The sequence below is a fragment of the Ambystoma mexicanum genome, chromosome 5p (assembly GCF_040938575.1).
Source record: "Ambystoma mexicanum isolate Mex_15411 chromosome 5p, UKY_AmexF1_1, whole genome shotgun sequence".
NCBI classification, from domain to species: Eukaryota; Metazoa; Chordata; class Amphibia; order Caudata; family Ambystomatidae; genus Ambystoma; species Ambystoma mexicanum.
The window spans coordinates 743,484,168-743,497,475 of NC_090930.1; the positions used below are offsets into that span (position 1 = coordinate 743,484,168).

At 39.4% G+C, this 13,308-nt stretch overlaps 10 non-coding genes across 10 annotated transcripts; 5 read left to right on the forward strand and 5 right to left on the reverse strand.

Annotated features, from left to right (window-relative positions):
* Positions 1-195: 195 nt before the first annotated feature.
* On the reverse strand, positions 196-267 carry TRNAQ-CUG (transfer RNA glutamine (anticodon CUG)). Its single transcript has one exon. It is a non-coding gene; the product is annotated as a tRNA-Gln (tRNA).
* A 259-nt stretch (positions 268-526) lies between these two features.
* Positions 527-598, forward strand: TRNAQ-UUG (transfer RNA glutamine (anticodon UUG)). Its single transcript has one exon. It is a non-coding gene; the product is annotated as a tRNA-Gln (tRNA).
* Positions 599-1,520: 922 nt separating this feature from the next.
* Positions 1,521-1,592, reverse strand: TRNAQ-CUG (transfer RNA glutamine (anticodon CUG)). The gene has a single exon. It is a non-coding gene; the product is annotated as a tRNA-Gln (tRNA).
* A 2,377-nt stretch (positions 1,593-3,969) lies between these two features.
* TRNAQ-UUG (transfer RNA glutamine (anticodon UUG)) lies at positions 3,970-4,041 on the forward strand. Its single transcript has one exon. It is a non-coding gene; the product is annotated as a tRNA-Gln (tRNA).
* A 1,226-nt stretch (positions 4,042-5,267) lies between these two features.
* TRNAQ-UUG (transfer RNA glutamine (anticodon UUG)) lies at positions 5,268-5,339 on the forward strand. The gene has a single exon. It is a non-coding gene; the product is annotated as a tRNA-Gln (tRNA).
* A 913-nt stretch (positions 5,340-6,252) lies between these two features.
* TRNAQ-CUG (transfer RNA glutamine (anticodon CUG)) lies at positions 6,253-6,324 on the reverse strand. The gene has a single exon. It is a non-coding gene; the product is annotated as a tRNA-Gln (tRNA).
* A 2,365-nt stretch (positions 6,325-8,689) lies between these two features.
* Positions 8,690-8,761, forward strand: TRNAQ-UUG (transfer RNA glutamine (anticodon UUG)). The gene has a single exon. It is a non-coding gene; the product is annotated as a tRNA-Gln (tRNA).
* A 907-nt stretch (positions 8,762-9,668) lies between these two features.
* TRNAQ-CUG (transfer RNA glutamine (anticodon CUG)) lies at positions 9,669-9,740 on the reverse strand. Its single transcript has one exon. It is a non-coding gene; the product is annotated as a tRNA-Gln (tRNA).
* A 259-nt stretch (positions 9,741-9,999) lies between these two features.
* On the forward strand, positions 10,000-10,071 carry TRNAQ-UUG (transfer RNA glutamine (anticodon UUG)). Its single transcript has one exon. It is a non-coding gene; the product is annotated as a tRNA-Gln (tRNA).
* A 913-nt stretch (positions 10,072-10,984) lies between these two features.
* TRNAQ-CUG (transfer RNA glutamine (anticodon CUG)) lies at positions 10,985-11,056 on the reverse strand. Its single transcript has one exon. It is a non-coding gene; the product is annotated as a tRNA-Gln (tRNA).
* Positions 11,057-13,308: the final 2,252 nt, after the last annotated feature.

Sequence of the window (13,308 nt, forward strand, 5' to 3'; positions counted from 1 at the left end):
TTAATAACCATTATACCTTGGAGCTTTGGAGATATGAGAGTGGGCAGTTTCTTTGTGGCAAAAGAGAGTCATCCCCAGAAACTATTAATATTCTTTGGTCAAAGAAGACTGCCATCAAAGTGGGCTGTAAAGCAAAGCTATTGCTGTTATATCTATCTGCAAATGAAAGGCAACTCTAAAAGAGAAGCAGCCCGAAGGTCCCACCGAGACTTGAACTCGGATCGCTGGATTCAGAGTCCAGAGTGCTAACCATTACACCATGGAGCCCACATATTCAGTAGCATGATGCACTTCATTCTGGAAAAACAGAGCACATCAGAGAAAATATGTAATATTCCTATATCATTAGACTCCAGAGGAAGAATTTGATCCAAATGAGACATGAAGCCAATACTTTGCGATTGCACAGCATCCAACAGCAACAGTGCTGCTTCGATATAATATCAGTAAACGGTTACTATAGGTCAGTAAAAATCTTGACTGTGCCCTATATTTTCATTGCCCTTATGAAGCTCTACTCAACAAGGGTTCCATGGTGTAATGGTTAGCACTTTGGATTTTGAATCCAGCGATCCGAGTTCAAGTCTCGGTGGAACTTCTCTCTTGCTCTAACACACTTTGTCTCCTTGTTGTCTTAAATTATAGGCCAAAGATAGTAATATTCGTAAGGTTAGTGGTGTAGGGTGGTGTAGGGTATTCATTTTCGCTCTCACTCTCTGGCATAACTTTTCATAAAAATCCACTTTTGTGCCTAGCACCTTAACCTTTATGCATTTTTTTAAATGTATGAACAGTGAGGTCATTCTGAGTCGATGGGCAGATCTGCATCGGAAACATACATAAAAGATTTGAAATTTTCAAACTTAACTCAATGTTAAGAAACATGCTCAATCTGTGACCCAATGGATTCTCTTTTTACTTGAAGATGCAGCAACAACATTAATAATACCATTTTGGGAAAAGCAGCTCTATTGTATCGCCATTCTCTTTCAAAATTGTTAAAGGGTTAATCCTATGAAAAGCGACCACATTCAGAATCAATGATATTAATCAAGCGTCTTAACAGTCTTTACATGTTTGTAAAATGAAGGTATCAGTTTGAGATGAAAAATAGAACGAAGAACACACTTTTCTTAATTCACAAAAGGCCTGAGGTGTATAAATACTGTTTGTACCGACCAAGGGCCCATTCGTGAATGTACTTACTTTAGTTGGATCATACCTTTCTTCAAAGAAGACATCCACAATAAACGATAAGGGAAAGGTTCGACTGATGGTAAACTCTTACAGAGATTTGAATGCAAATTATTGGATTCAACATCCATGGTGCTACCATTACACCATGGGTCTTTCACACCACAGAAAGTGGTGGGTTTCATTGTGGCTAAAGAGCGTCATCCATGGAAAATCTTTCTTTCTTCAAATGCACCCAGGGAATAATGCTATGAAAGTGGGCGACACAGCAGCGTCATTGCTATTAAAACAAGACACTGAGAGGAAAACAAACACAGTAATTCCCAAGGTCCCACTGAGATTTGAACTCGGATCGCTGGATTCAGAGTCCAGAGTGCTAACCATTACACCATGGAACCTACATACCTAGTGACATGATGAACGTCATTGCAGCAAAAAAAGAGCCTTTTAGAGAATGTATGCAATATTCTTTTATCTTATGCCTCCAGAGGAAGAATCCTATCCAAATGAGCTGTAAAGCAAAGAGTTTGCTATTGCGCAACAACCAACTAAACAGTTCCACATTTGCATAATATCCGTGGGCTAGGAATATGAGTTTGTTAAAATGATGCATGAGATCTCGATTCTCATTTCTGTTACAACCCTGTCAGGTTGCACCAGCAAGGGGCCCATGGTGTAATGGTTAGCAAAGAACATTACTGAAGGGCCCCTCGGCCAGCCAGAAAGCCAAAATGGAGAGAACGGGCATGAACCAGTTGTGAATGAGCTTCAAAATGCGTTCACAGGTAATTGAACTGGTGATCTCCTCAGTTTATACACCTGGAACTCCTGTCAAAAGCAACAGTCGGCAGCTGGGTTGCCAGACATTTCGTCGAAAAAAATTTGTCGACAGGACAATTGGTCGAAACCATTTGGTCGAAAACCAAATGGTCGAATTGCTTTTGTTTTTTATTTTCACTTTTTTTTGGGGGGGGGTTTGGGGGGTTCCCCCCAACCCCCTTTTTTTCTAAAAAACCCTTTTTTCCTTTTTTTCCCTAAACTACAACCTAAAAAATATATATATAAATAAATTAAAAAAACTACCATTTGGCTTTCGACCAAATTACGTCGACCAAATGTCTTTCGACGAAATGTCTTTCGACGAAATGTCCGGACAGCGGCAGCTGGTCTGTGTCAGTAATGGCAATTTGATTTTGCCATTTTCACAACTCCCTAATAAATGAACAAAATGTTCCATTTGTAGGCACAGTTACATGCTATGGTATGTATACCATGCTTAATAAACACCATAGGAGGTTCAGAGCCCCATCCGCATTCTTACGTACAAAACATGTAAGGAAATAATCAGATCTTTTGCTCTGCAGGAGTCAGGCTTCTTTAAAGCCTGACAAAGCGGCAGAGTGCCATTGTAAACTGAGGCATGATGAAACCATGCCCAAGAACCCAGGCAGGTTAAACCCTTCCACTCATGCCCCTAGGCCCCGAACGGCCAGGTTCTATAGACAGGGCAGCTGGCATGGATTATGGACACTTTTAACATAGGGTGGTTTTTCAACCTTATCTCCTCTGGGAGCAAAGCGCTGGACAGAGTTTCCTGTACGTTTTTGAGGTTCGCAGGGATCTATGTGTGGATGTTTCTTGGTGTGAAAAGCATGACACCTTTTGGGGTGACACCAGGCTCTTTTGGGAGTTAATTTGCATAATCTCTACTTTCTATTTTATGTGACATGGGCTGCAGTTACATTGTTCTGTTAATATAGGGCAACACACAGGTCATAGTTCCAAACAGGGGTGCACGGTCTGCTTGCTAGCTTACATTTACAGTTCTATTTGGGATTCACCGCCTTTTCATAAACTGAGTACTCTTCCGGAGTATTTCTAACTTATGTAGGTGTTTTGGGAGTGTTACGTGCCTTTGTATGACTGCTGCAAACCACTTGATATTAGACATTGATTGGAAACGACATAAAAAATCCTGACACATATTGTAAGCGGACATAAAATGACCTATATTAGCTAATATAAGTAAACAGACATCACTCCCCCCTCCCCACAAAAAGGGATGTATGCGTACACAAAAAATAAAAATGAAAAACAAGCAACTACTGCAGTTAAAATCTAAAAATGTAAATTCAGTTACATGATCATGACTCGGAAGGGGTAGTTAAAAAGTAAAAAAACACAAGGTAGGAGAGAGGTTAGCTTTACATGCCATGAGGGAGGAAGAGGTCTTCCAAGCACTGTTGTGTATGTTGGTCAATCCCTCTGAAACGCAAAAGGGATGTGCACATAGAAATTAAAGCAGAGTCATCCAGAGAGACTATTTAATTCTTTTTTTTTCAAATTCTCAAAAGGAAGCTGCTATCAAATTGAACTATTCATCACAGCCACTGCTAGGAAATCTATGTGCATAAAATGACAATACACCCAAAGGAAAACAAAATATAGATATAACATGTCAGATTACTAAATTCAGAGTCCAGTCTACTAACCATTAGACCATGGAACCTAAATACTTCCGCAAATGCTGAACTTCATTATGCCAAAACAGAGGCAGTCAGAAACAATATTTAATATTGCTTAATCATATGCCTCAAGAGAAAGAATTTGATCTACATGCTCTATGAAGCACAGAGATTGCTATAGCACAACGTCAATCGACAACATCGCTGTGTTTGTATGATATCAGTCAATTGGGACTATGAATCTGTAAAAATTGTAAATGTGCTCTATATTGCCATTTCTGATTCAACGCTCTCAGGTGCATCTTGCAAGGGTTCCATGGTGTAATGGTTAGCACTTTGGACTTTGAATCCAACAATCCGAGTTCACGTCTCGGTGGAACCATTATCTTGCTCTTACACTCCATTTTCTAATTTCTCAAATTACAATTCAACAGAGTTAATATTCAGAAGTTCAGTCGACTCAGGTAGCCGTTTTCACACTCTCTCTCTCTCTGCACGACATTACATTTAAATGCACTTTGGTGCCTGATACCAATACAGTGATGCAACTACATATCGTTAATGTACAATCCCTAAGGTCAATCAGAGTGGGCACCCAGATATCTCTCAGAAACATTTTCCACAGATGAATAATGTCCAACCTTAACTCTATGAAAAGAAAAATGTACACACTATGTGCAGTAGATTCTCTGCTCACTGGAACATGCAGAAACAACATTGATGTGAAAAGATTGGAAAAAGCCCTATTTTATTAACATTAAAAAATGTTATACAATTATTTTGGTGAATCATATTCACTTTCACAATCATTCCTATGTTTCAAGCAATTTGATGGTCTTATTAAATGTATAAAAAATGAAATTCTTTGAGTTGACAAACTGTATGGAGAGCAAACTTTTTATAACTTACAAGAGTTATGAGTTCTAGAAGTAGTGCATTTACTGATCAAGTGCCCTTGTTTAAATGTACTTACTTTATTTGGATCACACCTTTCTCGAAAGAAGAAATAAACTCTAAATTATCAGGAAACAATTCAACTGATTTTAGGGGCCTCCTGGGCTTTCAATGCAAATCGCTGAGATCAAAAGCCAGTTTAATAGCCATTATACCTTGGAGCTTTGGAGATATGAGAGTGGGCAGTTTCTTTGTGGCAAAAGAGAGTCATCCCCAGAAACTATTAATATTCTTTGGTCAAAGAAGACTGCCATCAAAGTGGGCTGTAAAGCAAAGCTATTGCTGTTATATCTATCTGCAAATGAAAGGCAACTCTAAAAGAGAAGCAGCCCCAAGGTCCCACCGAGGATCGCTGGATTCAGAGTCCAGAGTGCTAACCATTACACCATGGAACCCACATATTCAGTAGCATGATGCACTTCATTCTGAAAAAACAGAGCACATCAGAGAAAATATGTAATATTCCTATATCATTAGACTCCAGAGGAAGAATTTGATCCAAATGAGACATGAAGCCAATACTTTGCGATTGCAAAGCATCCAACAGCAACAGTGCTGCTTCGATATAATATCAGTAAACGGTTACTATAGGTCAGTAAAAATCTTGACTGTGCCCTATATTCTCATTGCCCTTATGAAGCTTTGCTCAACAAGGGTTCCATGGTGTAATGGTTAGCACTTTGGACTTTGAGTCCAACGATCCGAGTTCAAGTCTCGGTGGAACCTCTCTCTTGCTCTAACACACTCTGTCTCCTTTTTGTCTTAAATTATAGGCCAAAGATAGTAATATTCATAAGGTTAGTGGTGTAGGGTATTCATTTTCGCTCTCACTCTCTGGCATAACTTTTCATAAAAATCCACTTTTGTGCCTAGCACCTTAACCTTTATGCATTTTTTTTAAATGTATGAACAGTGAGGTCATTCTGAGTCGATGGGCAGATCTGCATCGGAAACATACATAAAAGATTTGAAATTTTCAAACTTAACTCAATGTTAAGAAACATGCTCAATCTGTGACCCAATGGATTCTCTTTTTACTTGAAGATGCAGCAACAACATTAATAATACCATTTTGGGAAAAGCAGCTCTATTGTATCGCCATTCTCTTTCAAAATTGTTAAAGGGTTAATCCTATGTAAAGCGACCACATTCAGAATCAATGATATTAATCAAGCGTCTTAACAGTCTTTACATGTTTGTAAAATGAAGGTATCAGTTTGAGATGAAAAATAGAACGAAGAACACACTTTTCTTAATTCACAAAAGGCCTGAGGTGTATAAATACTGTTTGTACCGACCAAGGGCCCATTCGTGAATGTACTTACTTTAGTTGGATCATACCTTTCTTCAAAGAAGACATCCACAATAAACGATAAGGGAAAGGTTCGACTGATGGTAAACTCTTACAGAGATTTGAATGCAAATTATTGGATTCAACCTCCAGGGTGCTACCATTACACCATGGGTCTTTCACACCACAGAAAGTGGTGGGTTTCATTGTGGCTAAAGAGCGTCATCCATGGAAAATCTTTCTTTTTTCAAATGCACCCAGGGAATAATGCTATGAAAGTGGGCGACACAGCAGCGTCATTGCTATTAAAACAAGACACTTAGAGGAAAACAAACACAGTAATTCCCAAGGTCCCACCGAGATTTGAACTCGGATCGCTGGATTCAGAGTCCAGAGTGCTAACCATTACACCATGGAACCTACATACTTAGTGACATGATGAACGTCATTGCAGCAAAAAAAGAGCCTTTTAGAGAATGTATGCAATATTCTTTTATCTTATGCCTCCAGAGGAAGAATCCTATCCAAATGAGCTGTAAAGCAAAGAGTTTGCTATTGCGCAACAACCAACTAAACAGTTCCACATTTGCATAATATCCGTGGGCTAGGAATATGAGTTTGTTAAAATGATGCATGAGATCTCGATTCTCATTTCTGTTACAACTCTGTCAGGTTGCACCAGCAAGGGGCCCATGGTGTAATGGTTAGCAAAGAACATTACTGAAGGGCCCCTCGGCCAGCCAGAAAGCCAAAATGGAGAGAACGGGCATGAACTGGTTGTGAATGAGCTTCAAAATGCGTTCACAGGTAATTGAACTGGTGATCTCCTCAGTTTATACACCTGGAACTCCTGTCAAAAGCAACAGTCGGCAGCTGGGTTGCCAGACATTTCGTCGAAAAAAATTTGTCGACAGGACAATTGGTCGAAACCATTTGGTCGAAAACCAAATGGTCGAATTGCTTTTGTTTTTTATTTTCACTTTTTTTTTTGGGGGGGGGTTTGGGGGGGTCCCCCCAACCCCCTTTTTTTCTAAAAACCCCTTTTTTTCCCTAAACTACAACCTAAAAAATATATATATAAATAAATTAAAAAATCGACCATTTGGCTTTCGACCAAATTACGTCGACCAAATGTCTTTCGACGAAATGTCTTTCGACGAAATGTCCGGACAGCGGCAGCTGGTCTGTGTCAGTAATGGCAATTTGATTTTGCCATTTTCACAACTCCCTAATAAATGAACAAAATGTTCCATTTGTAGGCACAGTTACATGCTATGGTATGTATACCATGCTTAATAATCACCATAGGAGGCTCAGAGCACCATCCGCATTCTTACGTACAAAACATGTAAGGAAATAATCAGATCTTTTGCTCTGCAGGAGTCAGGCTTCTTTACAGCCTGACAAAGTGGCAGAGTGCCATTGTAAACTGAGGCATGATGAAACCATGCCCAAGAACCCAGGCAGGTTAAACCCTTCCACTCATGCCCCTAGGCCCCGAACGGCCCCGAACGGCCAGGTTCTATAGACAGGGCAGCTGGCGTGGATTATGGACACTTTTAACATAGGGTGGTTTTTCAACCTTATCTCCTCTGGGAGCAAAGCGCTGGACAGGGTTTCCTGTACGTTTTTGAGGTTCGCAGGGATCTATGTGTGGATGTTTCTTGGTGTGAAAAGCATGACACAGGCTCTTCTGGGAGTTAATTTGCATAATCTCTACTTTCTATTTTATGTGACATGGGCTGCAGTTACATTGTTCTGTTAATAGAGGGCAACACACAGGTCATAGTTCCAAACAGGGGTGCACGGTCTGCTTGCTAGCTTACATTTACAGTTCTATTTGGGATTCACCGCCTTTTCATAAACTGAGTACTCTTCCGGAGTATTTCTAACTTATGTAGGTGTTTTGGGGGTGTTACGTGCCTTTGTATGACTGCTGCAAACCACTTGATATTAGACATTGATTGGAAACGACATAAAAAATCCTGACACATATTGTAAGCGGACATAAAATGACCTATATTAGCTAATATAAGTAAACAGACATCACTCCCCCCTCCCCACAAAAAGGGATGTATGCGTACACAAAAAATAAAAATGAAAAACAAGCAACTACTGCAGTTAAAATCTAAAAATGTAAATTCAGTTACATGATCATGACTCGGAAGGGGAAGTTAAAAAGTAAAAAAACACAAGGTAGGAGAGAGGTTAGCTTTACATGCCATGAGGGAGGAAGAGGTCTTCCAAGCACTGTTGTGTATGTTGGTCAATCCCTCTGAAACGCAAAAGGGATGTGCACATAGAAATCAAAGCAGAGTCATCCAGCGAGACTATTTAATTCTTTTTTTTTCAAATTCTCAAAAGGAAGCTGCTATCAAATTGAACTATTCATCACAGCCACTGCTAGGAAATCTATGTGCATAAAATGACAATACACCCAAAGGAAAACAAAATATAGCTATAACATGTCAGATTACTAAATTCAGAGTCCAGCCTACTAACCATTAGACCATGGAACCTAAATACTTCCGCAAATGCTGAACTTCATTATGCCAAAACAGAGGCAGTCAGAAACAATATTTAATATTGCTTAATCATATGCCTCAAGAGGAAGAATTTGATCTACATGCTCTATAAAGCACAGAGATTGCTATAGCACAACGTCAATCGACAACATCGCTGTGTTTGTATTATATCAGTCAATTGGGACTATGAATCTGTAAAAATTGTAAATGTGCTCTATATTGCCATTTCTGATTCAACGTTCTCAGGTGCAGCTTGCAAGGGTTCCATGGTGTAATGGTTAGCACTTTGGACTTTGAATCCAACGATCCGAGTTCAAGTCTCGGTGGAACCATTATCTTGCTCTTACACTCCATTTTCTAATTTCTCAAATTACAATTCAACAGAGTTAATATTCAGAAGTTCAGTCGACTCAGGTAGCTGTTTTCACACTCTCTCTCTCTCTGCACGACATTACATTTAAATGCGCTTTGGTGCCTGATACCAATACAGTGATGCAACTACATATCGTTAATGTACAATCCCTAAGGTCAATCAGAGTGGGCACCCAGATATCTCTCAGAAACATTTTCCACAGATGAATAATGTCCAACCTTAACTCTATGAAAAGAAAAATGTACACACTATGTGCAGTAGATTCTCTGCTCACTGGAACATGCAGAAACAACATTGATGTGAAAAGATTGGAAAAAGCCCTATTTTATTAACATTAAAAAATGTTATACAATTATTTTGGTGAATCATATTCACTTTCACAATCATTCCTATGTTTCAAGCAATTTGATGGTCTTATTAAATGTGTAAAAAATGTAATTCTTTGAGTTGACAAACTGTATGGAGAGCAAACTTTTTATAACTTACAAGAGTTATGAGTTCTAGAAAGTAGTGCATTTACTGATCAAGTGCCCTTGTTTAAATGTACTTACTTTATTTGGATCACACCTTTCTCGAAAGAAGAAATAAACTCTAAATTATCAGGAAACAATTCAACTGATTTTAGGGGCCTCCTGGGCTTTCAATGCAAATCGCTGAGATCAAAAGCCAGTTTAATAGCCATTATACCTTGGAGCTTTGGAGATATGAGAGTGGGCAGTTTCTTTGTGGCAAAAGAGAGTCATCCCCAGAAACTATTAATATTCTTTGGTCAAAGAAGACTGCCATCAAAGTGGGCTGTAAAACAAAGCTATTGCTGTTATATCTATCTGCAAATGAAAGGCAACTCTAAAAGAGAAGCAGCCCCAAGGTCCCACCGAGATTTGAACTCGGATCGCTGGATTCAGAGTCCAGAGTGCTAACCATTACACCATGGAACCCACATATTCAGTAGCATGATGCACTTCATTCTGGAAAAACATAGCACATCAGAGAAAATATGTAATATTCCTATATCATTAGACTCCAGAGGAAGAATTTGATCCAAATGAGACATGAAGCCAATACTTTGTGATTGCACAGCATCCAACAGCAACAGTGCTGCTTCGATATAATATCAGTAAACGGTTACTATAGGTCAGTAAAAATCTTGACTGTGCCCTATATTCTCATTGCCCTTATGAAGCTTTGCTCAACAAGGGTTCCATGGTGTAATGGTTAGCACTTTGGACTTTGAATCCAGCGATCCGAGTTCAAGTCTCGGTGGAACCTCTCTCTTGCTCTAACACACTTTGTCTCCTTGTTGTCTTAAATTATAGGCCAAAGATCGTAATATTCATAAGGTTAGTGGTGTAGGGTATTCATTTTCGCTCTCACTCTCTGGCATAACTTTTCATAAAAATCCACTTTTGTGCCTAGCACCTTAACCTTTATGCATTTTTTTTAAATGTATGAACAGTGAGGTCATTCTGAGTCGATGGGCAGATCTGCATCGGAAACATACATAAAAGATTTGAAATTTTCAAACTTAACTCAATGTTAAGAAACATGCTCAATCTGTGACCCAATGGATTCTCTTTTTACTTGAAGATGCAGCAACAACATTAATAATACCATTTTGGGAAAAGCAGCTCTATTGTATCGCCATTCTCTTTCAAAATTGTTAAAGGGTTAATCCTATGAAAAGCGACCACATTCAGAATCAATGATATTAATCAAGCGTCTTAACAGTCTTTACATGTTTGTAAAATGAAGGTATCAGTTTGAGATGAAAAATAGAACGAAGAACACACTTTTCTTAATTCACAAAAGGCCTGAGGTGTATAAATACTGTTTGTACCGACCAAGGGCCCATTCGTGAATGTACTTACTTTAGTTGGATCATACCTTTCTTCAAAGAAGACATCCACAATAAACGATAAGGGAAAGGTTCGACTGATGGTAAACTCTTACAGAGATTTGAATGCAAATTATTGGATTCAACCTCCAGGGTGCTACCATTACACCATGGGTCTTTCACACCACAGAAAGTGGTGGGTTTCATTGTGGCTAAAGAGCGTCATCCATGGAAAATCTTTCTTTCTTCAAATGCACCCAGGGAATAATGCTATGAAAGTGGGCGACACAGCAGCGTCATTGCTATAAAAACAAGACACTGAGAGGAAAACAAACACAGTAATTCCCAAGGTCCCACCGAGATTTGAACTCGGATCGCTGGATTCAGAGTCCAGAGTGCTAACCATTACACCATGGAACCTACAAACATAGTAACATGATGAACGTCATTGCAGCAAAAAAAGAGCCTTTTAGAGAATGTATGCAATATTCTTTTATCTTATGCCTCCAGAGGAAGAATCCTATCCAAATGAGCTGTAAAGCAAAGAGTTTGCTATTGCGCAACAACCAACTAAACAGTTCCACATTTGCATAATATCCGTGGGCTAGGAATATGAGTTTGTTAAAATGATGCATGAGATCTCGATTCTCATTTCTGTTACAACTCTGTCAGGTTGCACCAGCAAGGGGCCCATGGTGTAATGGTTAGCAAAGAACATTACTGAAGGGCCCCTTGGCCAGCCAGAAAGCCAAAATGGAGAGAACGGGCATGAACTGGTTGTGAATGAGCTTCAAAATGCGTTCACAGGTAATTGAACTGGTGATCTCCTCAGTTTATACACCTGGAACTCCTGTCAAAAGCAACAGTCGGCAGCTGGGTTGCCAGACATTTCGTCGAAAAAAATTTGTCGACAGGACAATTGGTCGAAACCATTTGGTCGAAAACCAAATGGTCGAATTGCTTTTGTTTTTTATTTTCACTTTTTTTTGGGGGGGGGTTTGGGGGGGTCCCCCCAACCCCCTTTTTTTCTAAAAAACCCTTTTTTTCCCTAAACTACAACCTAAAAAATATATATATAAATAAATAAAAAAATCGACCATTTGGCTTTCGACCAAATTACGTCGACCAAATGTCTTTCGACGAAATGTCTTTCGACGAAATGTCCGGACAGCGGCAGCTGGTCTGTGTCAGTAATGGCAATTTGATTTTGCCATTTTCACAACTCCCTAATAAATGAGCAAAATGTTCCATTTGTAGGCACAGTTACATGCTATGGTATGTATACCATGCTTAATAACCACCATAGGAGGCTCAGAGCACCATCCGCATTCTTACGTACAAAACATGTAAGGAAATAATCAGGTCTTTTGCTCTGCAGGAGTCAGGCTTCTTTAAAGCCTGACAAAGTGGCAGAGTGCCATTGTAAACTGAGGCATGATGAAACCATGCCCAAGAACCCAGGCAGGTTAAACCCTTCCACTCATGCCCCTAGGCCCCGAACGGCCACGAATGGCCAGATTCTATAGACAGGGCAGCTGGCATGGATTATGGACACTTTTAACATAGGGTGGTTTTTCAACCTTATCTCCTCTTTGAGCAAAGCGCTGGACAGGGTTTCCTGTACGTTTTTGAGGTTCGCAGGGATCTATGTGTGGATGTTTCTTGGTGTGAAAAGCATGACACCTTTTGGGGTGACACCAGGCTCTTCTGGGAGTTAATTTGCATAATCTCTACTTTCTATTTTATGTGACATGGGCTGCAGTTACATTGTTCTGTTAATAGAGGGCAACACACAGGTCATAGTTCCAAACAGGGGTGCACGGTCTTCTTGCTAGCTTACATTTACAGTTCTATTTGGGATTCACCGCCTTTTCATAAACTGAGTACTCTTCCGGAGTATTTCTAACTTATGTAGGTGTTTTGGGGGTGTTACGTGCCTTTGTATGACTGCTGCAAACCACTTGATATTAGACATTGATTGGAAACGACATAAAAAATCCTGACACATATTGTAAGCAGACATAAAATGACCTATATTAGCTAATATAAGTAAACAGACATCACTCCCCCCTCCCCACAAAAAGGGATGTATGCGTACACAAAAAATAAAAATGAAAAACAAGCAACTACTGCAGTTAAAATCTAAAAATGTAAATTCAGTTACATGATCATGACTCGGAAGGGGAAGTTAAAAAGTAAAAAAACACAAGGTAGGAGAGAGGTTAGCTTTACATGCCATGAGGGAGGAAGAGGTCTTCCAAGCACTGTTGTGTATGTTGGTCAATCCCTCTGAAACGCAAAAGGGATGTGCACATAGAAATCAAAGCAGAGTCATCCAGAGAGACTATTTAATTCTTTTTTTTTCAAATTCTCAAAAGGAAGCTGCTATCAAATTGAACTATTCATCACAGCCACTGCTAGGAAATCTATGTGCATAAAATGACAATACACCCAAAGGAAAACAAAATATAGCTATAACATGTCGGATTACTAAATTCAGAGTCCAGCCTACTAACCATTAGACCATGGAACCTAAATACTTACGCAAATGCTGAACTTCATTATGCCAAAACAGAGGCAGTCAGAAACAATATTTAATATTGCTTAATCATATGCCTCAAGAGGAAGAATTTGATCTACATGATCTATAAAGCACAGAGATTGCTATAGCA